The sequence below is a fragment of the Octopus bimaculoides genome, chromosome 1, assembly GCF_046866305.1.
Source record: "Octopus bimaculoides isolate indiv1 chromosome 1, ASM4686630v1, whole genome shotgun sequence".
NCBI classification, from domain to species: domain Eukaryota; kingdom Metazoa; phylum Mollusca; class Cephalopoda; order Octopoda; family Octopodidae; genus Octopus; species Octopus bimaculoides.
In genome coordinates, this window is record NC_142928.1 from 164,136,344 (window position 1) to 164,163,843 (window position 27,500).

General features: G+C 35.1%; 1 long non-coding RNA gene across 1 annotated transcript in view; it reads left to right on the forward strand.

Moving 5' to 3' along the window:
• Positions 1 to 1,792: 1,792 nt before the first annotated feature.
• LOC149137841 (uncharacterized) overlaps positions 1,793 to 27,500 on the forward strand; it is a 38,645-nt gene continuing 12,937 nt past the window's right edge. Inside the window, exons 1-2 of the long non-coding RNA XR_016240635.1 lie at positions 1,793 to 1,857; positions 12,974 to 13,121. This is a non-coding gene — a long non-coding RNA (uncharacterized LOC149137841). The remainder of the gene's footprint in view (positions 1,858 to 12,973; positions 13,122 to 27,500) is intronic.

Consider the following 27,500-nt stretch of genomic DNA (forward strand, 5'->3'; position numbering starts at 1 on the left):
TCGATCTCTTTTGCCAAACCGCTAAGTTATGGGGACGCAAACACACCAGCATCGGTTGTCAAGCGATGTTGGGGGAGACAAATACAGACACACAAACATATATACACACATGCATATATATATATAGAGCCGTTGGAAGAGGCAACAGGATATCTTACACCGCTAAGTTTGAAAGTTTGGCATATTATTGTTGTTGTTGTTGTTGTTGTTGTTGTTGTTGTTGTCACCGTCATCGTCACCTTCACTGTTATTGCTACTAGAACATTAATTGCTACTAGAACATTAATAACTTGTATAAAATGAACTTCTACATAGAACCTTCCAATATATACAGAAATGACACACACACACTCAACAAAACCTCCTTTCTAAAAAACACTTCCAGCTTTCTAGATACGGCTAATAGAGCTGATGCCACAAACAACGTATGTGGTGGAATGTTTGCTTATAAAAACTTGTATATGCACACATGAGAGTAAGGGGACATCCGAGTAAGGCTGTGCACACGAACCAACACATATAGATGTGCATTGGAGTGCCTATAGCGATCTATCTATAATGTTTGTAGGCTTTTTGGGTGCCTTGTGTTCCTAAGGGTTTTTTGACATATATCTTTTCTATATGTTTGCATGTCCCACATGCTATACCTTCATTTATGTATTCTTTTTTACTACTATTATTATTTTTTCCTCCTGTACCCTTATTTGTATTTTTTATTTTTATTTTTATTTATATTTTGATTTCAATTGTATTTTTATTTTTATTTCTATCTTATTTTTGCTGTTGTTTTTCTTCTGGTCTCTACCACACCTCTGCTTTTACCTCTTGCTCTACATCTGTATGTAACCCTTTGTGAATCTCTGAAGAGGCCTAGAGGTTCGGGCATGTAACCCCATTTCAAAATGTCATCCGATAATCACTCCGGAAAGGAATATTCGGAAAGGAATATTCGGATAGAATGGGGTCTGCCAAAACTAGGCCGTAACAGCTGTAAGATTAAACTTCTGTTCATCCTCGAATTCCTTATGTACTTTGTACTTCTATATGTAAACCATGTTGGCAAAATAACATAGTCTGCCATGGACACCTGTGCTTTGGTTCTTTCTTTCTTTTTCTTTTCTTCCTCCCTTTGTCACTTTTGCTATGAATTAAATTAATGAATTCAACGGGATACACCGTCTGCAAGTAGTTGGGTTCAGCATATTATCCTCCATTTTCTAATTGTTACACAAATTTTGGGTAAAACCTCCACTTTTACCCGCTCCCATTGATTGCACCTAGTATAGCACTAGCGTAGCAATAATTGGGTACCCTCCCAGCAGTATACTGGATAGATAGTGGGTTGTACCCCCAACCCCTAACTCTCTCACGTTATATATATATATATATATATATATATATATATATATATATATATATATTAAATATATACTTTTATAAACCAAATTTTACAAAATATATAGTATCTGTTAACAGTCTTAGCAAAAAGCTCACAGTTGAGTTTTTGTATATATATATATGTATACATGTCTCTTAAAGGATAGAGCTCAAAATCAATGCATTGAAGATACTTTATTGCAGCAACAATTATAATAACAGAAACACCCACAATAAGCCAAACCTATGCACATTTCAATAGGGTATCCCGGATAAATAAACCACATCATAAGATGTCTCGTAAAATATTGTAACAAATTACAACATATTACAAATTTCTGGATGAAGATCCGATAGGAAATCTTGATGTACATGGGGGATGAATTTTTGGCAAGGGATTTTTACGCTGTAAACCGGGCGGTGTACGTCGCTGGATTTCGGTTGACTGGTTTGTTTACATTCTGTAAGAAAATAACGATGGTAGGTTGCGTGCCGTCGATTATTCTTTCACCCTCTTGGATGATGTGTGTGTTTTGCTAATAATAGTATTGGTGATGGCAATAATGCGACCCTGATGAGATGGAGTATCCAGAAATTTGTAATATGTTGTAATTTGTTCCAATATTTTACGAGACATCTTATGATGTGGTTTATTTATCCGGGATACCCTATTGAAATGTGCATAGGTTTGGCTTATTGTGGTTGTTTCTGTTATAATAATTGTTGCTGCAATAAAGTATCTTCAATGCATTGATTTTGAGCTCTATCCTTTAAGAGACATGTATATATATATATATATATATATATATATATATATATATATATATACGACGGGCTTCTTTCAGTTTCCGTCTACCAAATCCACTCACAAGGCTTTGGTCAGCCCGAGGCTATAGTAGAAGACACTTGCCTGAGGTACCACGCAGTGGGACTGAACCCGGAACCATGTGGTTGGTAAGCAAGCTACTTACCACACAGCTACTCCTACGCCTATAGAGATGTATAGAAAGATAGATAAATAGATAGATAGATAGAGAGAGAGAGAGAGAATGAGAGAGACAGCTACTGTGCGAACACTTGCTGTACATATAGCTACATGTGTGTATATGAGAGAGAGAGAGAGACTGAGAAAAACAGAGACAAACAGAGAGTGGGATAGACAGAAAGACAAACAGACAGATAGAAAGACAGACAAACAGATAAACAGACAACCAGATGGATGGACAATCAAATAGACGCTTGTGTTGTAGTGTTGTATACTAAAATTGATTTGTATATTTTCTTTCCTGTCTTCTGCATTGAAAAACTTTCAGTTCCATAATTTATATAAAAAAAAAAAGAAACAAAAAAAGCAACAATATCAAAATAAAATATTTCAGCCCCTTTTTAAGATAAGCTCTTTTATTATCATTTTTTGCTGGTTATTAATAATTATTTGTTTGCCTATCACTTTCAGTTGTGCAGTTTGTTTCACTTTGACTGTCATATTATATGTACTACAAAGTTCAAATGAAGCCAGTGGTAATTATGGAAAATATGAAGAATTTCTTATGTTTTCCCCCAAATCAGTTTTCTGGAAAATAAAATATATTTGTCAAGCTGCTGTTGTGACTTACTGTTTCTGGCAATGAAGTTGGGAAAAATGCTACACTTTGATCTCAGCCAAAAAGCCAAGAAGCAATGAAGTTGAGAATAATGGAATGAGTTTTGGGATTATAATGGATGAATGAATGAATGAATGAATGAATGTATGTATGTATGTATGTTTCCATGCATATATCTACGCATGTATGTGTATATGTATACATGTGTGCACATGTATGCATTTATGTCGGTATGCACATATATATGTATTTATGCATGTATGTATGCATGTGTTTATGTCTGTATATATATATGTGTGTATGTACATTATTTAAATTCTTCCTCTGAGAAAGGAGCTGGTTTCTAACAAAGGTACACAACTTCATTGTTGGAATATAGATAACAACAACAATGTCACTTGAGAAAAGTCTTGCATATTTTTACTGTTCCACTTACAGAATGCATCTATATGTGTATATATATATATATATATATATATGTATATGTGTGTGTGTGTGTGTGCATGCGTGTGTGTGTGTGTGTATTTATGTATGCATTTTTGGATGGATGCATGGATATACACACACACACATATATATATATATATATATATATATATACATATGCATGTCTTTCTGGTTTAATTTTTGAATTTCTCACCAATGGAAAAAAAATATGCCTTCTAGCCAAGAAATAAGGTTCTTTTGTTGAATTCTAGAATATATCAATGGGTTAGTCATGTATTTCCATATGCTTGTATGTTCTCTTCTATTTTTATTTGAAGTCTTTCTGTAAAGAAGGAGTTGGTTTCTAACAAAGATACAATGCCCCATCATTGGAATACGAATAACAAAAGGAATGTCACACTTTGAACTTGAGAAAAGACTTCCATATTTCTACTGTTCAACTAATGGATTGAATTTGTAATTTGTATTTGTAATGTGTGTGTATATATATATATATATATATATATATATATATATATATATATATATATATATATATCAGTGACATGACACCTGGGTAGGCAAGGTAGGCAGTGCCTACCCTGAATAAAATAGATTGATAGTAATATTTTCCTTTTATGGCAAAATATGCACCTAATTCAAAAACATTATGAAGGTTACTTTGATTACTATGCTTAAAATATAAAATATTTCATTTTTTGGTAGATTAGGTAGGCATAATTTGCCTCTGCCTTTCAATCTCAGTATCTAAGTTATACATAGAACTGCTGTGGTACACGTGCTGTGTACATTCCTACAACAATGTTCTAATGTTTTCTTTACTCACTATAAAGGCAGAAGTAAATCTGCCTAGAATTCAGTTGTACACCTGTGTTTCACTTATTTTTTGGTGTTTTACTACATAAACGTGAAGGCACATGGCTCAGTGGTTAGAGCATCAAGCTTACAATCATGAGGTTGTGAGTTTGAATCCCAGACCGGGCTGCATGTTGTGTTCTTGAGCAAGACACTTTATTTCACGTTGCTCCAGTTCACTCAGCTGTAGAAATGAGTTGTGATGTCACTGGTGCCAAGCTGTATTGACCTTTACCTTTCCCTTGGATAACGCTGGTGGCGTGGAGAGGGGAGTCCGGTATGTATGGGTGACTGGTGGTCTTCCATAAACAACCTTACCTGGACTTGTACCTGGGAGGGTAACTTTCTAGGTGTAATCCCATGGTCAGTCATGATCGAAGGGGGTCTCAGTAGCGCTACATAAACGTCACCAACTGCCTACCGTGAGTAATTACTTGCGCCATATGCCTGATATATATATATATATATATATATATATATATATATATAAATTAAAATAATAAGGGTGAAAAATTGAATATTAATTTGATTAATATAATTTGATTAATATCAATTTTAAACCAGTGGCCTAGCATATTGAAAAGTCTGAAGATTCAGAAAAATAATATTACATACATATAAGAGGGATGGCCACTAAGTGGACATCCATTGTGCTAGAAGTAGACCACCCATGGTCTGACCACTAAGAAACGATTGTTCTCAAGAAAATTCAGCAATTCATTTGTCTTGCTCGCTTACGTTCTGGTGTCAGCTGAATTATCTTGAGAACAATCTTTTCTTAATGGTCAGACGATAGGTGGTCTACTTTTAGCATAATGGATGTCCACTTAGTGGTCAACCCTCTTATATGTATGTATATATATATATATCATCATCATCATCATCATCATCATCATCATCATCATCGTTTAACGTCCGCTTTCCATGCTAGCATGGGTTGGACGATTCGACTGAGGACTGGTGAAACCGGATGGCAACACCAGGCTCCAATCTAATTTGGCAGAGTTTCTACAGCTGGATGCCCTTCCTAACGCCAACCACTCAGAGAGTGTAGTGGGTGCTTTTACGTGTCACCCGCACGAAAACGGCCACGCTCGAAATGGTGTCTTTTATGTGCCACCCGCACAGGCCAGTCCAGGGGCACTGGCAACGATCTCACTCGAAAATCCTACGGGAGCCAGTTAGGCGGTACTGGCAACGGCCACGCTCAAAATGGTGCATCTCATGTGCCACCCGCACAAGAGCCAGTCCAGGGGCACTGGCAACGATCTTACTTGGCTTGCCGGGTCTTCTCACGCACAGCATATTTCCAAAGGTCTCGGTCAGTAGTCATCGCCTCGGTGAGGCCCAATGTACGAAGGTCTTGCCTCACCACCTCAGCACCAGGTCTTCCTGGGCCTACCTCTTCCACGGGTTCCCTCAACTGTTAGGGTGTGGCACTTTTTCACGCAGCTATCCTCATCCATTCTCACCACATGTCCATACCAGCGCAATCGTCTCTCTTGCACACCACAACTGATGCTTCTAATGTTCAGCTTTTCTCTCAAGATACTTACACTCTGACGGGTATTCACATTGACATTACACATCCAACGGAGCATACTGGCTTCATTCCTTGCGAGCTTACGTATGTCCTCAGCAGTTACAGCCCATGTTTCACTGCCATGTAGCATGGCTGTTCGTACGCATGCGTCATACAGTCTGCCTTTTACTCTGAGTGAGAGTCCCTTTGTCGCCAGCAGGGGTAAGAGCTCTCTAAACTTTGCCCAGGCTATTCTTATTCTAGCAGCTACACTTTCAGCGCACCCACCCCCACTACTAACTTGGTCGCCCAGATAGCGGAAGCTATCGACTACCTCTAGTTTTTCACCCTGGAATGAGATAGAAGTTGTTTCCTGTTTGTTTACAGTCTTTATTGCACCTGAACATCTGTATTGCACCTGAACATATATATATATATATATATATATATATATATATATATATAATGTATGTATACATGTAGGTGGGTATGTACATACCTGACAAATATGCAGACAAATACATGACATAGTTGAATAGTTGAAAATTTAGAAAAAGAATATTTTGTGTGTTATTTACAATGAAAAAATTATATTCAATTTTGAAAAAAACAAAAACAGTTTCTCAAAAATAATCAAAAGAAACTAAACACATACAGGTGCACTTTTACTGTTGTTGTTGTTGTTGTTTTCTGACTTGAATCTTTATCTCCAAAAACCAGCTGGGCTTAGATTTAAATATTCTTAGATTAGAACAAAGTTTACCAATTTTAGTAATCCATCTTAATGGCAAACTGTTATTTCATAGCAATTTATTCAAAAGCCATTTTTTAAAGGATTATTGGTTGCTGGGTGGTGGTGATTGTGGAAGTGAGCATACATTTGTTTACATGTATGACTGTTCCAGTATGAAAGCATGCATATATGTGTGCATACACGTGTGTCTATGTATGTTTATGTATGTATGTGTGTATGTATATATATATATATATATATATATATATATATATATATATATATAACTATAATATATATATATTAGAGTATATATACATATGTATATTATATGTGTTTATATATGAGTGTGTTTATGTTTACCTATCTATCTATGTATATGTGAGTGTGTGTGTTTATGTGTGTGTGTATGTGTGTGCGCATACGTGTGTACACCATAAATATCAGAGATACCTTAAACTTAGACAGTACAGGCATGTGTGTATAAATATGTGTGTGTGTGTATATATATATATATATATATATATACACACACACATATATATATGCATATATGTATATATATATATATATATATGCATATATATACATACACATATACACACACATACACACATATACATACATGCATACATGTATACCTACATACATACATACAAACATACATAGACAACCGCACATACATAGACAACCACACATACATAGACAACCACACATACACACACATACATACTTATATACACATACTATATAGTGTGCATGTATTCATATTTACCATATAACTATTTTTATATCACAAGGTATATATAAATATATTTACATTTCTCACTACCACCTGTCTTGTTTACCTCTATTCATTTTGCTGGTGTTTTGCTATGGAAAATATAACTTCTATGAAATGTAAAAGTAATTTTTTTTTGTTAACACATTTATTTTCCTTTTATATACATACATACATACATAATACATACATACATACATACACATATATATATACTAATAAATATGTATACATCCATATATACATATACACATACATATATGTATGTATGCATGTATATATGTATGTGTATATGTGTGTATGTGTGTATGTATGTTTATATGTATCTATGTATGTATGTGTATGTGTGTATGTGTATGTGTGTATGTATGCATGTCTGCATGAGTGTACATATATGTATGTATGCATGTAAATATGTGCATGTATGTATGTGTGTATGTATGTATGTATGTTTGTATGTATGTATATATGTATGTGTACATGTATGTAGTTATGTATGTAGTTATGTATGTATGTGTGTATGTATGTTTTATGTATGTAAGTATGTTTGTATGTATGTGTGTATGTCTGTGTACACATGTCTTTTTTTAGTTCTTTTCAGAAGCTACATATTTAGTCTGTTATTTTTTAGACATCCACTTTCATACTTATTGATTCTCTTTAAAGTTTCCACATAAATCCCCTGTATTTTGTTTACACTTTCTAAATGTTTTGCTTACAAATAAGCACCTGACATTCGACACAGGGTGTGTATATAAGTTCATCTGAACTATCTTTTCTTTTTCTGTCATTGGATTGTAACCATGCAGTACCACTCCCAGAGGGATTTCCGTCAGTTATATCACCTCCTGTTGCTACAGTCTTCTCTGTTGTTATTGACTATTCTTTAATGAATGTCTAAGTTCACTAGAGTCATGTCCCTTCTCTCAGTCATCTCGTTTATAAATCTAAATACCATGAAACACACACACACACACACACACACACACACACACACACACACACACACACACACATATATTTGAATGCCTTTGTGAAAATCGCTTAATGTAGTTTTTAAGTATAAAGGGGATTTTTTAAAATTATCTTTTTAAAAAGTTATAAATTCTTTTTTTAGGATGTTAGTAACCTTTTGGAAGAGTTTTTTCCCTAGTGTGGGTGAGCACTTTCAATTAACCTTTACAAACACACACACACACACACACACACACACACGTACGTATGTAGGTATGTATGTATACATAATAATTGATGAAAGTAACGAAAGATAGATTTAGCACTAGTCTCTGTTCAGTACAACAATCATTTTGGCCCATCCTGCAACTGTCTGTTATGGGTAGGATTTTGTGCATCTAATTGGGTTCCATCAATCTGTGCTGTTGGTGTCACATCAGGTACATGCATAAAGAAGGAGATGTCCCATTAGGTATACTGAGATGTGCTAGGCATGTTGTTTGTGCCTGCTGTATTTTGGTTATGGCCGGCTACAGTTGATGCAACACAACTAGATGCACAAAATCCTACCCATAACGGATAGTTGCAGGATTGGTCAAACTGATCATCATACTGAATAAAGACTAGTGCTAAAATCTATCTTCTATTTCCATGACCAATTATTATTATCTCAACTAACACTGTGGAATTCCTGATGTAGATCCAGCCAAAATATACCCCAACCATGGATGACACCAGGTAGCCCAATCTGTGAAGGTGCTTTGTTCAACACACTAATTGACATATACCCATTGCTCCAAAAAATTACATATATATACATATATATATATAGAGAGAGAGAGAGAGTAAAGATTATTTGCCAAAATAATGTGGCAACTGAATGTTACTGTTATTAAGCCCCGAGAAACATTGTCTCCAGCTGGCTATACAACACACTATCTGTGTCTTTATATTTTCGAACAAGAGAGTTTAGCACCCCCAATCAGCACAAAACAATATCTGTGCATCAAGATTTCTGAGTTATTTCCCTTCATCAGCACAGAATAACTGTTCAGCTAGAGGTGGCGCTGCTAAATTCTTGTTTGAAACATAGTTTTTCAAAGTGACACACAGTCACTGATCTAATAAAATAAAAAAAATTTCTATTTGTAAATCTCTGAACGGGAGACATTCAGTAACAGTACTCTAGAGTAAAGATTATTTGCCAACATAATGTGGCAGTTGAATGTTACTGTTATTTAGCCCTAGGAAACATCGATATTTCCTGAGGCTAAATAACAGTAACATTTGACTGCCACGTTAATTTGGCAAATAATCTTTACTCTAGAGTACTGTTACTGAATGTCTGTCGATGAGAGATTTACAAATAGAAATTATATGAATATATATATAGAGAGAGGGTGATAAATTGAATATTAATTCAATTTAAAAACAAGTGGCTTAGCATATAAAAAATCTGAAAATTCAGAAAAAGACCCTCTATATATAAATAATAATTTAAATAATTATGTTCTCCAGCTGGCAACATATAATGCAGTGAATTATTCTCTGCAGAATTGTTTCCAGAATTTGGTACGCCAGAGCTGAGACATTTTGAAAAATAACCCCAATGTAATCAGTAGAACTGTACGCAAGTCTTATTTTATGAAGACAATTCGTGTATAGTTCTGCAAATTATATTTATTCTAGAACGACTGTACTGATGAGAATACGAATGTTGTTACATGAGTAAAATGTTAATGTTAGAAACCGGTACACAATTAATTCTTTATTCTGTGTATTTCTCATTTTGTCTTGTTCTGGTGTTTTGCGAAATTTTTTCTGGAGAACATTATTTTTCTTTGTGGTTGGGTCGTTGATGACCTCTTTCTAGCATATAGGATGTCCACTTAGTGGTTATCCCTTCTTATACACATTGTGTGTATATATATATATATATATATATATATTATATACATATATATATATATATATATATATATATATATATATATATATATATTATATATATATAGTAAAACCATAAAGAATGAAAATGCATCATCAATGATTTATTTTACTTACGCATGTTTCAAATAGTTCAGCAAAATTCATCTATCTATTGCACATTGAAGTTTGCATGCTCAATCAATCCATCAGTTGATTAATTAATTAACCAAAGTTACAATAAAATCATTCATTTTTGCTAGACTTTATTTACAATAAGACCTTGTGGAAGAGGTTTTTCATAGACTATACATGTCAGATTTATATCCTTATTTTATCACTCAGTGTCTCTTCTAGAGTCATGGAAGGTAGTTTTTATATCAGATTCTATTAATTAAATAACTGCTACAGGGAAGGATAGCAACAGACTTTGGATTTTGCCAAAATAAATTTGTGCCTTAGTTTGTAATGTTCTTAAGTGCAAAATAATATAGTTAAAGGCAGATTGTATTGTCAAAAAAATTGCAAATTTAAAGGAAATTAATATCTATTAAGATTATTAGGGAATTACAGAATTTTGGCTGTATTTACATTGGATGAATTTCTATTAAGTTCAATAGCATTAAATAATGTGTATGTCATTTTCAGTTTTATTTCAAGATTTCTTGCCAATAGAGAAAGAGCTGGTTTCTAACCAAGATTCAAGGCTCCTTCGTTGGAATTTCAACATCAACAACAGGGTATTTTTGTTTGCATGTATGTATGTATGTTTGCAGATTTATATGTGTTGCTTTATGTCTGTATTCTCTTTATGTCTGTATTCTCACACAGCCCCTCGTCGTGGGGGATCACTGTATAGAGGCTCTGCATGTCTAGACATGCTCATATATATTTAAATGCTAAACTTCTGGAAAGTTTTACAGATTTTTATAGTTATGTATGTATGTATGTATGTATGTATGTATGTATGAGCATATATATGTACATATGTAACACAGCGATCTGGCAGAATCATTAGCACATCAGGCTAAGTACTAAGTGGTATTTTGTCTGTCTTTAAAGTTCAAATTCTGCCAAGGTTGACTTTGCCTTTCAGCCTTTCAAGGTTGGTAAGATAAGTACCAGTTGAACACTGGGGTCAATGTAATCGACTTAACTCCTCCAGGGTAAGAGTATAAAAACTGCTCCCTTCTGCTATGTCATGTCAAGCTAGTGTGGCTGAGTGGTCTCATCAAACCAGTATGATCTCAAACTTAAATTCATGACCTCCACATCAGACCATAGTTGGTGGAGAGAACATGCTGAAGGATTTATCTTGCGGCGGATTGAACATGGGCAATCCAATCCATTTCAATGTACATATGAATGTATATATACTATTCAAAAGACAAGTTAAATAGTGAAGCTTTAGATTAGTGATCCCCAAACTGTTTCAGACTGCCGCCCCCTTGGCCCCTATGTCACACTCCTAGCGCCCCCCACTCACCACCACAAACACAGTCCATTTTCTGCAGCAAATTCATAGCAGTAGTATTTCACAAATAAGACTTAATCTAATTAACCCAGTTTCCTGGTTTCATCATCATCATCAGCAGCACCATCCTTTAGCATCTGCTTTCCATGCTGGCAAGGTTTAAGATGGATTGACTGAAACTAGTAAGCTGTAGGGCTACACCAGTTCCCAATCTGATTTGGCATGGTTTCTCCAGCTGGATGCCCTTCCTAACACCACCTACTCCAAGAGTGTAATGGGCGCTTTTTACATACCACTGGCACAGGTGCCAGTTACATGACACCGGCATATGCCGTGACTATGATTTCACTAGGCTTCACCTGTTTTCTCAAGCGTGGTATATCACCAATGGTCTCAGTCACTTATCATTGCCTCCATGAAGCCCAATGTTTGAAGATTGTGCTTCACCACTTTGTCTTCCTGGGTCTACTCCTTCCACAGATTCCCTCCACAGCTAGAGGTCAGCACTTCTTTACACAACTCTCCTTGTCCACATGCATCACATGACCACACCAACACAGCTGTCTCTCTTGCATGCCACATCTGATGCCTTTTATGCCCAACTTTTCATGCAAGATGCTTACACTGTCCTACATGCACACAGACATTGCACATCCAGCAAAGCATACAAGCTTCCATGGCATATACAGGGTGTCCACAAAGTCTGGGTACATGGGGATTAACATATACTTTTAAAACAAAACAATTTTATTTGATTATAACGTTAATAAATAATATTTTCAAAACGATTTCCATCATTTTTAATGCATAACTTGATGCACCTTGCAAAATTCATGCGAACTCGATTAAATAAGTCTACATTGCCATCAATTTCAGCACACTGACTGGTACTGCGTTCTCTCATGTGGTTTAAATCTGTGATCTTTATTGAGTAAACTTTCTCTTTCAGCATACCCCAGAAAAAGAAGTCAAGGAGAGAAAGGTCCGGTTAACGAGGGGATTGTATTATGTTATGATTTTATTTATTCAATGTACCCAGATTTTGTGGACACCCTGTATATTTCCCACATAGACAGGACACTGGTTCATTGCAGGGCTATTAATTTTTGCCAGGTCAGTGAACTGGAGCAATGTGAAATGAAGTGTTTTTCTCAAGAACACAATGAGTCACCCAGTCCAGGAATCAGAACCACAATCTTACGATCATGAGCCCAGCACCCTAACCACTAAGCCATGCACCTCCATGTGCGTACGGAATACCACAAATAAATAAATAATTAACTCGGGTAATTCTTTCCAGGTCTTCATTTAAACACACTTATTCCTTCTCATTGAGAAGAAGAAGAAGAAGAAGAAGAAGAAGAAGAAGAAGCAGCAGCAGCTTTGAGTTTTACTCATGAAATATGAACATGATGGTGCAAGTGAGAGGTGGCAGCTGTCTTTCTCAAGTATGTGACCTTTTAATTTAGTGCCAATGTTAATTAGATTAGATTATATTGTCTTAATTTAGACTATTCCCACTACATACACAGCACACACAAACACACACACACACACACACACACACACACACACACGCACATACACAAACATACACATATGCATACACGTACACATACACACATACAGATGCACTATCTTTTAAAATGCTATCTTTGATACAAGATCTCCTGATCTCATAACAAATTCCATTCTATTGATTCACAGCTATTGAACAGCTTGGTTGGCTAGCTGGCTGGCTGGCTGGTTGGCTGGCTGGTTGGCTGGCTGGCTGGCTGGCTGGTTGGCTTGGCTTGGCTGGTTACAGCTAACAATGCCTGACCTCTTAACCTATTCCTCTAATTCTCATTACTACTCTTAGGTGTTAGTAACCAGAAGCTGGGATGAAAGCTGGAAGAAGCCATACATATGTACATGCATACATACATACATACATACATATATATATATATATATATATATATAAACGATGATGATGATAATGATGATATATATATGTATATATATGTATATGTGTATAAATGTATATGTTTATATATATGTATGCATGTGTGTGTGTATATATATATACACACATATATATATATATACATACACATACATATATATATATACTATGTGTTTGCAGACAGTGTGTGAATTCCCAATTTATATATTGTGGTATCTTCACAAGTAAACCTACATACAAGCAAATATCACTCACAAATTTATTACCAACATTCGCAGACTCCCTGAAGACTTATTAAACTCGGTGCCCTTCATTAATGCAGAGAGCAATATACCGAAATCTTTCGAAACGATCAAGTCAAAATGTTTAGCTTCCAAATGTTTGATTCTATGATTCTATCAATATTTCTTCATGTAAATGAACTCTCATAAATGGTTGCAGATCTGTGTTATAATGTTGTTAAAACTCACTGTGTCCATAATGCATGCAGCATCCATTTACTGGTGCTGGAATAAACATGAAAGAGCCAGAATACAACTGACAGATTCTACTAGAAAATTTTTGACTCTGCAAAATTTTCGAAATGAAAATTCAGATAAATCACTAAAGTTGTTGTATGAGGGGGCAGGGGATTGCGGTGGTGACAGTGGTAGGGGAAAATCAACAAAAAGCAAAAACAACACCCTCCACCGCCATCCAAAAGGATAAAAACATTGCCAAAACAAAGGCAAGAACCAAACAAAGCTTTTACTTGCAGTGTTATTGAGCTGTTGTTTGTCTTCATACATATATTTATATAAATATATATATGATATGATATATCATCATCATCATCACCACTACCACCACCACCACCACCACCACCTCCATCATCATCATCATCAACATCAACATCAACATCATCATCATCATCATCATCCTCATCATCATCATCATCATCATCATCATCATCCCCACCACCACCACCACCACCACTTCCACCACTACTACCACCACCACCACCATCATCATCATCATCATCTGTGATATTCCTCCTCCACTTCATTATTATTTATATATTCCACTCATCATTTTAATCACCATTCCTTAATGGTGACAAACCAAGTCAGTATTGAAAAATCAAACAATTTTTATGAATGAAACCTTCGTTTTATAAATAACAAGGGATTCTTTGTACCAGGAGTGAGAAAACCCTACTCAATCATGAATGAAATTTCCACCAAATTCAACTTTGAAGCCATTTCTTGCTGAAATCTCAACAAAAAAAAAAAACTTTCTCAAAATAACAAAGCAAAACATTTTAAGATTTGTCTTCCTTCGTTATTTCGACAAAAACAGTAATTAAAAATAAGATCAGTAATTTAACATAAATTGCACATCTAATGAATTTGTAAAATTAATGACTCATTCATTTTCTCAGCAAGGATATCATTCCTCACTGCCCCCTACAGGTGCAATTTGCCCCCTGATATAAATACGAATTTTCATCTCTCCTTAGTACAGTTACTTGACCTTTTAGGAATAGTACCTTAGAAAGGGTACAATTAAAAGGTACTGTTATCATTAAAACAGTAAGATATCTTTTATCATCCACTTGTTTCAGTCACAGGGCTGTGGTCATGCTGGGGCACCATCTTGAAGGGTTTAGTTGAACAAATCAACTGCCAGTACTTATTTTTTAAGTGTTATTCTTACTCTGTCTTTTTGCTCATCTGCTCAGTTACAAGGACGTAAACAAACCAATACCGGTTGCCAAGCAGTGGAGTTGGAGGCACAAACATGAACATACACATATACATTCATACACACATACACACATAAATACTTACATACACACATACACACATAAATGCATACATACATACATACACAAATACATACATACACAAATACATACATACACAAATACATACATACATAATACATACATGCATGCATACACACACATGCATACACACATACACACATGCATACATACATACACACACACATATACATAACAGGCTGGATATTGTTGTTTGGGACAGAGGGGCAAAGGTATGTACCATCATAGAGGTCAGCTGCCCTGCAGATATAAATACCTCTTTCAAAATCAAAGGAAAAGAGGATATCTATGGACAACTGTTTTGAAACCTCCAGTTCCTATACTAATAATAATTGGAGCACTAGGTTTTGTTAGTAAATACTTAAAGGAGAATCCAGATAAACTGGGATTTTCAGAAAGAGAAATCAACCAACTAATTCGTACATTACAAGTGCAAGATTTTTCCCAAGTTCCAAATGTGAATTTGTCTGTGGTTAACTACATCCTAAAGATGGAGCCTTGTATCTTTGTTGGAAACCGGCTCCCTCCTCAGTGGAAGATTTATATGATTAAAAAACAGAAGAGACATACCTACATACACACACACACACATACATACATGCATGAATGCATACATACATACATACATACATACATACATACATACATACATACATACATAAATACATACATACATATATGTATATTCCTCTAAGGCCAAATGCAGAAAGTAAAACTGATACAAAAAACTGACTCTATAGAAATATAAAATGGCATTGAATAATGATCCAAATACTGGAAAGTTCTGTTATATTCAAACTTTGCAGAACTCTTAGCAGTTCATAAATTATGGTTGGTATGGGAAACTTCAAGATTGTTTGCTGGATTAATGCAAGTGCCTTATTGAGCTACCGAGACTCAATCAAATATATTAATATTGCCTTATCAAATGCATTTTTTTCTCAACTTTTCAAAAGCATATTGTCCTTCTTATCCTATTTAAGGTTATCTTTATATTTTAATTTCAGTTTATAAAGGAATCATTTCCTAGCTTGTAGCTCCCCATTGACTACATACAGCACTGGATTAACCATTAAACAAAATAAGCATGTGCTTAGGGCATCAAGGGAAGGAGGGGGTATCACAGAAATGGTAAATGGTTTACAGCACAAAAGAAATCACTTTAAATTTGCTAAAATAATATTCCGGATGCCTTTATCTCTACTAAGTATAGAAGCAGATGTGTTGCCTAAGATTAATTTTGAGGATCTGATCAAAGACTTTGCAATTTGAAAAAGTAGGAGGAAATTTTTCAAATATAGATAAAGTGGAATTAAACAAAAATAAACATTATTTTCCCTCTTACTGTTTTGTTTCGTTTTGAAAAATAAAAAATTATTTTATGGTTTGTTATTGTTTATATTTTAAATTAGATAATCTTTTATGAGGGCACCAACGGGTCTCGATGGGTTTTAATCTGGACCTGACTACATACTTTCATTCATCTTCTATACACACTATAAGGCCTACTCACTTCATTCTGTGACATTGTAAGAGAGTTTCTATGCTTACAACTCACGAATTCCAATACCTCAACACCAGTCATCAAGTCTCTCCAAGATATATGCAAAATTTGTCAAAACACTTTTAATGGAAACACTTTAACTGATTTACATATTTTCAATATAATGTCCATATTTCATGGACACACAACAAAATAAACAGGAGACATGTTTTGAAATTAAATATTTTAATGTCATTTTTTTATATGATTGAGACCATAGTAAAGATCATAATTTTCTAAAAGACATTCATTCAGGATTTTTAAATTCTGTTTCCAGTTTTGTCCTCGAGAGTTGAATCTCACTTTAACATGTTGTAGGATATTTAAAGGAAGCTATGTTTTCCTAAGTTTTACCATATACCACTATTGTAGTGTCCAGGTGAGGCATTCTAGGACAGAGCTGATAAAGAATAACAATTTTACTCACACTTATATATCATAATCACCATAATTTAATGCTTATCTCCTATGTTGGCACGGGGTGGATCGTTTGACATGATCTGATTAGCCTGAACACTTGGAGGATTTCAGTACCTCCTTTCTACAGCTGGATACCCTTCCTAACATCAACCACTTTGAAGAATCTATTAAGTGCTTTTCTGTGACACCAGCACTAGTAAGGTCACCAAGTAATTCACAGAACATGACCCCTTGCTTGAGTGGTACTGAGGGAAGTGGCTTTGTACTGGGTATTGAGAGGCTAAAGTATGAAAGAGGAACAGTTATCTTGCTGTAGAGGAGATACGTGGTGATTCCAGTAGGAAAGTAAAAAAGGGCAGTGGAGATGAAGATACAGGAAAGCTGAACAGAGAGAGAATAGGGTTTGAAAATTGAGGATGGCTGGGAAAGTGAGTAAGTTCATGAGAATGTGATGGGAGAATGATTAACAGATGAGATGAAGACAGAAGTGAATACAGTGAATGGTGAACATGGATGGCAGCATGGATAATGGCAAGTCCCAGTTTGAGGAGAATTCAAGGAAAATAGAAGTTGGTCATAGAGGATGAGGTAGCAGGTGTTAATATACACATAAGTGTTGTAATCCAATATCGGACTGCTGTAATGTCCACTCCAGTATAGCAGTACAGTTAGTTAGACAAGTAAGGACATGACTATCTATGACTGACTTTGCCAACTTCTTAACCACTTGACTTCCTACATCAGAGGATTTGTAATGACAAGCACATACCACTCATCATGTGGGAGGAGTGGTCCATTATTACTATTATCCCCATAACAAGAAGAAAGGAGAAGCATGGAGAACTGCAGGATAATAAAAACTGTAGACAGCTGAGAATTAAAGCAATGGGATGAAGTATGGGGAAGAAGCACAAGGACAGACAGAGGTTAGAAGTATATAGTGTGTAAGGTTGAATAAAGTGAGTTACAAGAGGGTGGCTTAGTGGTTAGGGTGTTGATCTCATGATTGTGGTTTTGATTCCTGGACCAGGCAATGCATTGTGTTCTTGAGCAAAACACTTTATTTTCATGTTGCTCCAGGCCACTCAGCTGGCAAAAATGAGTAATCCTGCAACGACCTTTGTCCCGTCCAGGTGGGAAATATATGCACCATGAAACTGGGAATCTGACCCTTATGAGACGGTATGACTTGAGAAGGTAATTTTAGTTTTTTTACCTTATGGCAGATATGAGAGGGTGTTCAGGGGAAAAGGACTTTTCTGGATGTATAATGGTAAGTAATAATGCTGGGAGCGTGGGATGGAGAAAAAAAGCAAGTGATTCCAAGAAGAGGCATAACTAGTGGCACATGAATGGGAAAGGAATATGTGCAGTTCTGTTCTCATATAATTACAGTAGCTGAGAAATAAAGCATTTGTATATGTGTGTTTATGTGTGTGTATGTGCATGTATGCATGTATATGTATGTATATACTTGTATATATATGTATATATATATATATATATATATATATATATATATATATATATATATATATATATATATATATATATATATATTTGTCTGTGTGTATATATACACCCACGTACACACACATATATATAGACATATATACAAATATATATATATGTATGTATATATGTATGTATATATGTATCATCATCATCATCATCGTTTAACGTCCGCTTTCCATGCTAGCATGGGTTGGACGATTTGATTGAGGACTGGTGAAACTGGATGGCAACACCAGGCTCCAATCTAATTATATATATATATATATATATATATATATATATATATATATACATATATATATATATATATATATATATATATATATATATATATATAAATGAAGCAACCTTAACAATAGCTAATACCTTTAATGTGTATAAAATTTTTCCTTTCTGAATCAGTTCATAAGGTAAATCACATCCTATATTGCATATATTTCCTGTGCTTTTTTTTTCTTCTTAAAATTTCTTTTTTATCTTTCAACATCGAAACTATAAACCTGAAACTGTTTTAATCAATAAAAATGCTCCAATTTGCACTTTTCTCTGCTACTTAACAAGAGAGATAGAAGCAGAAGCATATATTTCTTCTTGAGCTGATTGCTTATTTCAACAGACTTATCTGTAATCCAAGCCTAGCTGTCTAATCCAATACGATAAATGCAGATGCTGTTTATTTTCTTGGTGAAAATCTTTAGAAGACTCACATTGACGTGTGTCACATTTCCAGGACACTCATACCAGTGGAGAAGCAAGTAATCTCACTTATAGAATGTTGACTGACCTTTATTGTCAGTAAAATCAGTTAATTTTGGTATATTTGCTTCTAACTTGAGTAAACACAAATAGGATTCTAACTACAAAATACAGCTATCAGTTGTTGACACTATGTACACAGCTGAAGTAAAACTCAAGATGGAGTACTGCTCTTGTGTATGGGATACTGCTGCAGTTACTACTATGACTACTACTACTACTACTACTGCTACTATTGCTACTACTGCTGCTACTACTGCTATTCAGATAACTGTCTTAAGATTTGAATTTAAAGAGAAAACTACCTGACAAATTACAACCTCTAGTGTGTCAACATGCTATCTCTATCTTTCCACTGATAAATCTACTGACATTACAATGGCATCTCCTTCTCAGAGTTACCTAAGCTTTTTGAAACATATTCATCCTTTCCTCTGTTATCAATCCAACTGCATCCTATACAGATATACATATATATACACATACTCATACACACACACACACACATACATGCACAAACACAATCATCGTCGTCATCATCATCATCATTATCATCATCGTTGTCGTCATTATCACCAATGTTTTGATGTCCGTTTTTCTATGGTTGCCTGGGATGGAGAGAATTTGTGGAGGCAGATTTTCTATGGATGCATGCCCTTCTAGTCACCAACTCTCACCTGTTTCCAAGTAAGGTAATATTTCACCATAACCAGACATACTTATACAAAAGATTAAAAAATGTCAAGATACATACATACATACATACATATATATATGTGTGTGTGTGTGTGTGTGTGTGTGTGTGTGTGTGTGTGTGTGTGTGTGTGTGTGTGTATATAAATATATATATAAATAGGAAATAGTGGCACAAGTCCAGGCAAGGTTGTTTATGGAAGACCAGCAGTGGCCCATGCATACCAGCCTCTCCTCTCCACACCACTAACGTTATCCAAGATAGAGCTTGGCACTAGTGATGCTGCAATGCATTTTTACAGCTGAGTGAGTCAGAACAACATGAAATAAAGTGTCTTACTCAAGAACACAACACACAGCCCAGTCTGGGAATCAAATTCACTACGTCATGATTGTGAGTCCAATGTTCTTACCACTGATCCATGCACCTTTTAGAAGTTATAATGCAACTGTTATTAGATATGTTAATGGTTTCTAATCTTTTGTCGTTGTTGTTATTATTGTCATCGTCTTTTTACTTCATCGTGCATTAGAGAGAAAATTAAAAATACTGTTCTCAGAAAAAGTTTAAAATAAAACATTAAATTTTAAAATTCATTCTCTTAAAAAAAGAAGAGGTCACATAATGTGATCTTGTGTTCCCTGTACATTGTAAAACAGACAGGTTTGTCATGGTTAGAATGCCTTTGGTCATAGGTCTACTCATAGAGCCAACCTGGGGCCCATGCAACAACAACCACTTGGTCCAGCCTTTTGTTATGTCTTCTCATGTGGGATATCATATGATCAAACTTCATTTATTCTTCTCATGTCTTTCTTGACCATAGACACCTTTCACTAACAGCATATAGTACATTTCCATCCATCACATATTGTCCATTTGTCACACTTATTGATACCAGCTGAGTTCTTTACTCAAAAAATGATGCCTTTAATATTCAATCATTTTCTCAGTTCATATGTTTGCCTATCCTCTGTACAAATATTAACTAGCTTATCACTTTTATATGGATAGAATGGCCTCAACTGATGCTACCAAGTATTGTGCTGTAGTGTACTGGTTCACTGCAAGAGTTATTTGGGTGTGTGCTGTGATTCTTAAAAATATAATTTAAGACTTCAAAAACCCTGTACTAAGTTGTGAACATCTTAGAAAATGTGTTTATTCAAATTCTTTCATATGCAAGTATGAATAATAATTTTGATCTTGTTGTGTTGTGTTCCTGCTTTTACAGGAATGGTTTAAATGTCATCTCTGCTGGATTCCCACTAAAGCAGTAATGAGCAACATATGTAGAAAAAGAAGATATAATTCTAAACTCAGTCAACTGATCACATATTGCAGCTTTGTAGTCAAATGTGTTTATGACTCATTGCTAATGGTGTCCTCCATAGCTGTTGCTCCTTTTGTTTTTAATCAAAAAAGCCCTGATTTTGTGATGAGATGAATGTGTAATGAACCCAACACTTCATCTTATAAACGAGTAAGGCCTAGAATCTTTTCAGTTGAAGAAATTATTGATGACACTTATTCTTCAGACAAACAATTTACACTTACACCAGCAATGAGAGTGATTCGGACAATCAAACAGGTGAAAGGGATGGGGTAAGTAGTGATTCAGGTGAACAAATACAGTAGTTGAGAGATAGACCTATACTGTTATTCTCCTGAATTTTTTTTTTTGATTCTGTTTATCAGTTTGCCTAATAAATATGGCATTCAAGAGAAAGGTCTATTTTTATTTTTCTCCTGAATATTTTTGAAATTTTGTTCATTAGTTTACCTGCACTTGTTAATCTTGAGCTGTATAAGCAACTATTTATTTTTGTTCAAGAGCCCAGGTGGAGGATAAAGTTTAATGCAAGGGCCCAGGTCTGAGAAGGTTAAGTCTGGGCACAAGACCAACAATTTCAGTGGGAGAGGATAGTCAATTGTATCGACCCCAGTACTATATTGGTATTTTATTTTATTGGCCCCAAATGAATAAAAGACAAAGCTGACCTCAATAAGATTTGAGTACATCACATAAGGAACTAGAAGAAATATTGTTAAGTACTTAGTTTAAGATGTTAATGTTTCTTCCAGCTCACTATCTTTACAGGCAGTGTTTCTCAACCTTATTACCCTTGTATAACCCTTAAAATAGATTACATGTCTCAGGGAACCCGTGCACAAAAATAAATTATATACCATATCTTTCTCATATTTTTTCATCATAGTTCACGTGGTAAATGTTATATATATATATATATATATATATATATATATATATATTATGATCATGAAATTATCATTAGCTTATGTCACTCTTTCTCGTGGAACCCCTAGGAACCTTTTGTAGAACCCCAGTTGAGAAACGCTGTTCACAAGCATAATAAATGAAACCACAATAAGCTACACTTTTCTATATTTTTTTTCTAAATTTCAAAGTTTAAAACAGTCCTTTTTTGTTTAACTTTTCCTGTGAAGAGCACCAATACTTTTTATTTGATCTTCAGTGAGTCATAAAGTTAAAATAAAAACAGCCAAAGATCAGAAAGTGGTAGCATAACTAATAACAGTTGTATTATAAATTCTAAAACAATAAAGCAGCAATTGAAAAACAGTCTTGTATAAGGTATAATGCTGTTAGGTATTGACTGTAGAAATATTAACATATTTCGGAAGAGCCATATTAAAACTTATAGACAGACTGCTTGTTTCTTACCATAAGGTAAATTTTCTTTAACCCTTTAGTGTTCAGATTAATTTGTCAAATGTAATGCTTATCTGTTCACATTAATTTTGATTTATTCAAGTTCAAGTGGGATGTCCACAATATTTGCTTGTAACTTTGTTAACTTTCTACATACAGATTTGAAACTTTGTAAATGGGTGCTTATATGCCAGTGGTTTATAGTTACCGAATTTTAGCTGATCATTCTGATTAAATTTGACTTTTATGGGCAGGTAAATTTAATTAAAAGGTGTAAAAACAATAACATTATGAATAAACACTAAAATTCATATTCTTAATACATCTTACCTGTTTGATTTGCTACTGAAATTATCCCAGATGTCAATTGCCAACAATTTTACATTTTTCAAGATGAGGTACATTAATTTGAATTAATTAAAATACAGGTGTAATCCGTACATGATTTTATTGTTTCTCTATATTTCATTCAAACATTTTCCTTGAAAATAAAGTACAAAACTCTTTTACTAGTCAATATGCCATATCACACATTCCTTTTTTGTGGCCTGGAGAACCACTATGTTGTCCTCATTTCCAAGAAGGACAGCGTCTGCTACCCAGACCACATCAATCTTTAGCAGAATTCCTTCTACAATGATTCTTGTTGCTCTTAGTAGTCCTGGGTAAGTGGGCAGAAGCACCACTTCCTCACTCTTGATGGATGTCGCTGCTTGTTTCCTTGCTGTTGCCGCATCCTTGAACCTCACCTCCACTACTCGAAACATCGAACCTTTTGCGAGGTACACAATATCACTCCATATCAGTCTCACAGCCTTTTCCACCTGGTCCGTAGTCACAATGTCAATTTTTTCCTTTACTTATCGAAAAGGTTCAGTACATTATTGTCTTTTCCTTAATGTTATTACGTATTGGATGGGTTGAGGGGGACAGCTTCACCTCAAAACCATCCCGACTTAGTAAATATTTATACCTTCCAAATTTTCCAATATCCATTCCTCCTGGTATTTTATCACGTCGGCAAAATTCCTCTTCTCCTTCTTCAATTGATCATCCATCTTCCGGACCACCTCCAACAATTCCTCTTCTGACGATGATATCTCTGAGAAGCTATAGTCTTCTACAGACATGTTTTTACTAACCTATCTCTCCTCTCACGAGAAAAGAAAGTACAAACAACTCACAAACAAACAAACCGCTGCAAAGCAGCACAACACGTTCAAATACTATAGAAAAAAACACCAGTACAAAAAGCAAAGTATAAAATATACAAACACTGAAAAAACCATGTGGTCTAAACAATTTCACAGTACATTTCCATATTTAAGAGATGAGGAATTATGTACATTATTTACATTATTTACATTCGACAGATATTTGTCCTCATCTTTTTTGTTGTTAACACAACGTTTCAGCTGATATACCCTCCAGCCTTCTTCAGGTGTCTTGGGGAAATGGTGTAGTGGTTAAGCACGCGGGCTACTAACCCCAAGATTCTGAGTTCGATTCCAAGCAGTGACCTGAACAATAATAATAATAATAACATCAAAAAATACCTTAGGAATTAGAACCCAGGTTCGAAATTTTCCCCAAGACACCTGAAGAAGGCTAGAGGGTATATCAGCCAAAATGTTGTGCTAACAACAAACAAGATGAGGACAAATATCCGTCGAATGTAAATTATGTACAAATTCACAGTATTTATACTTGAATAATGGCAGGAAAGATTTCATCTCGCATTATCTCAAGGCTACGAGAATTCAATACCATGATTTGTTTTAGTTTTTTAGCGATTTCGTAGAGCAGCTTAATACGGCCGGATTTGGACAGTTTGAACAAATAAAGGGGAATTAATTTTGGCTGGTTTTGGCCGGTTTGAACACTTATCCTGTAACCTACCTGTTAGGTTCATAGGCTTGAAAGTGAAAATCTTCCAACATATACAATATTTGATGGCATAAAATAATATCAAATAAAAGTTAACCTCAGTGGAATTTGAACACAAAGCACTAAGGTTGGAACAAATACCATGAAGCATTTTATGCAATACTCTCATAACTCTGCCAGGGAGAATAATTTAGCATGAATACCTACAAACAAACATATATATGTTTTATCAATATCATGTTTGTTTTTATTTTTAACAGACTAACCTTATATGGCTTTGTTAAGAATTCCTTGCACTCTTACAAGTGGCTACTGAAAACTGAAAATCTGGTACTGTACAGAATGTACTGATAATGAGAGAAAGCATTCTAGCTCAGATTAATAGGTTTTGACAGAAATGACAAACAAGTGTGAAAAATCCACTTAAAGAGAAACATTAAAAAGAAAAAAAAACTTTTACTATTTTGCAAGAAATTATAACAACAGCAGCAACAGCAGCAGTGACAGCAGTAAATAACAATATAATACACGCTGGTAAAAGAGCTTTGCACAAATGTTTGACTAATAGAAGTAGCAACTAATTCTCTCTCTCTCTCTCTCTCTCTCTCTATCTCTCTCTCTCTCTCTCTCTCTCTCTCTCTCTCTCTCTCTCTCTTCCTCTTTCAAGAATACTCCACCATCTTAGAAAAGAATTCATTGGATAATCTGGTTCTGGATTCCCTACCTATGGATAAAATATGAGTCGGTCACAACTTGGAATAATAATGATTTCAAATTTATGCACAAGGCCAGCAAATTCCAGGGAGTGGGTAAGTCAATTACATTGAACCCAGTGTTCAATTTGTACTTATTTCATCGACCCTGAAAGGATGAAAAGCAAAGTCAACCTCGGCAAAATTTGAACTCTGATTGAACCAAACTCGATGACTAGCACCTGTACCAGTGGAGCAATAAGAGCACCGTCCGAGCGTGATCATTGCCAGAGCAGCTATCTGGCTTCCATGCTAGTAGCATGTGAATAACACCATTTGAGCGTGATCGTTACCAGCGTCACCTTACTGTCACTTGTGCCACGTGAAAAAACATTCGAGCGAGGTCATTGCCAGTGCCGCTGGACTGGCTCTTGTGCAAGTGGCACGTAAAAAACACCATTTTGAGCATGGCCGTTGTCAGTACTGCCAGACTGGCCCTCGTGTCAGTGGCATGTAAAAGCACCCACTACACTCTCGGAGTGGTTGGTGTTAGGAAGGGCATCCAGCTGTAGAAACTTTGCCAGATCAGATTGGAGCCTGGTGCAGCCATCTGGTTCAGTCAAATCGTCCAACCCATGCTAGCATGGAAGGCAGACGTTAAACGATGATGATGATGAGGAGGAAAATGCTGCTAAGCACTTTGCCCAACATGCTAACAATTTGCCAGCTTGCTGCCCTGGCACCTGGAATATATATATATATATATATATATATATATATTAGCCAAATTGAAAATTAAAAAAGAACAAAATAACGAAAGTCAGAAGGGTGTACACATGGAATGTATTAGTTTGATACTCAGTGTAAGATGAGAAAAATTGTGGGTGTGTAAAATTTCGAGCATGGCTCTTCATCAGTAAGAGGATAGAGGAAAGGTCTGGAGAAGAAAAAAAGTCTAAGAAAAGCACATGCTTGGTTACATGGCTAAAGTGACTGGAAGTGGAGAGAGGTAGAGAAAGTGGGGGTTTTTTAAAGGCAGGAGAATGTGAAAATGGCCAGTGTGTATGTGTATGTGCATGTGTGTGTGTGTGTGTGTGCATGCGTGCGTGTGTGCACGTGCACATGCGCGTGGTTGTGTCTGTGTGCATGTGTGTTTATGTAAGAGATGTATGCATAAAGGAGTGGTTTTGAATGGGTTAGTAGCCACCATTTGATTTAGTGGTAAAAGGTAAGGTAATGAGTGTACGAGTGCATGGATGTTTCTGTGCATGTACGTACATATTTGTGTGTGTGTAGAGTGTTTGTGAGGGTGTGTTTCTGCGTCTATGTCTATGTATGTGTGTATTTTTATGTGTGCACATGCGTGCTTGTATATGTGCACATATATTTCATGGACTTTCAATTTCCATCTTCCAAATTCACTCACAAAGTTTTAATTGGTCAGGGGTTATAGTTGAAGACATGTGTGGTAAATAGAACTGAACCTAAGACCACATGATCAGAAAGTAAGTTTCTCAACTACACAGCCATACCTGTATATTAATAATAATTGTTTTTTATTGGTTTGTTGTAAAATTATAACTTTGAAATTGAAAATTTCACATAAACTAATTATATCTGCAATCTACATGATCAAATCTGCAATTTTCTAAAGCAATTTTGAGAAAGCTGTAATCAGATAAAGAAATAGTGACAAAAGAATAAATAATTCTAGGTAAATTGTTGGTAAAAATATGTAATGATTTGAATCATATACACAAAAAAATAGCTGAAGTGAAAATTTTCATGATTTTTTGTAAAATTTATTTCTCTTTCTTTCAATTATCAGCGTATTGCAGTATTATGAAAATAG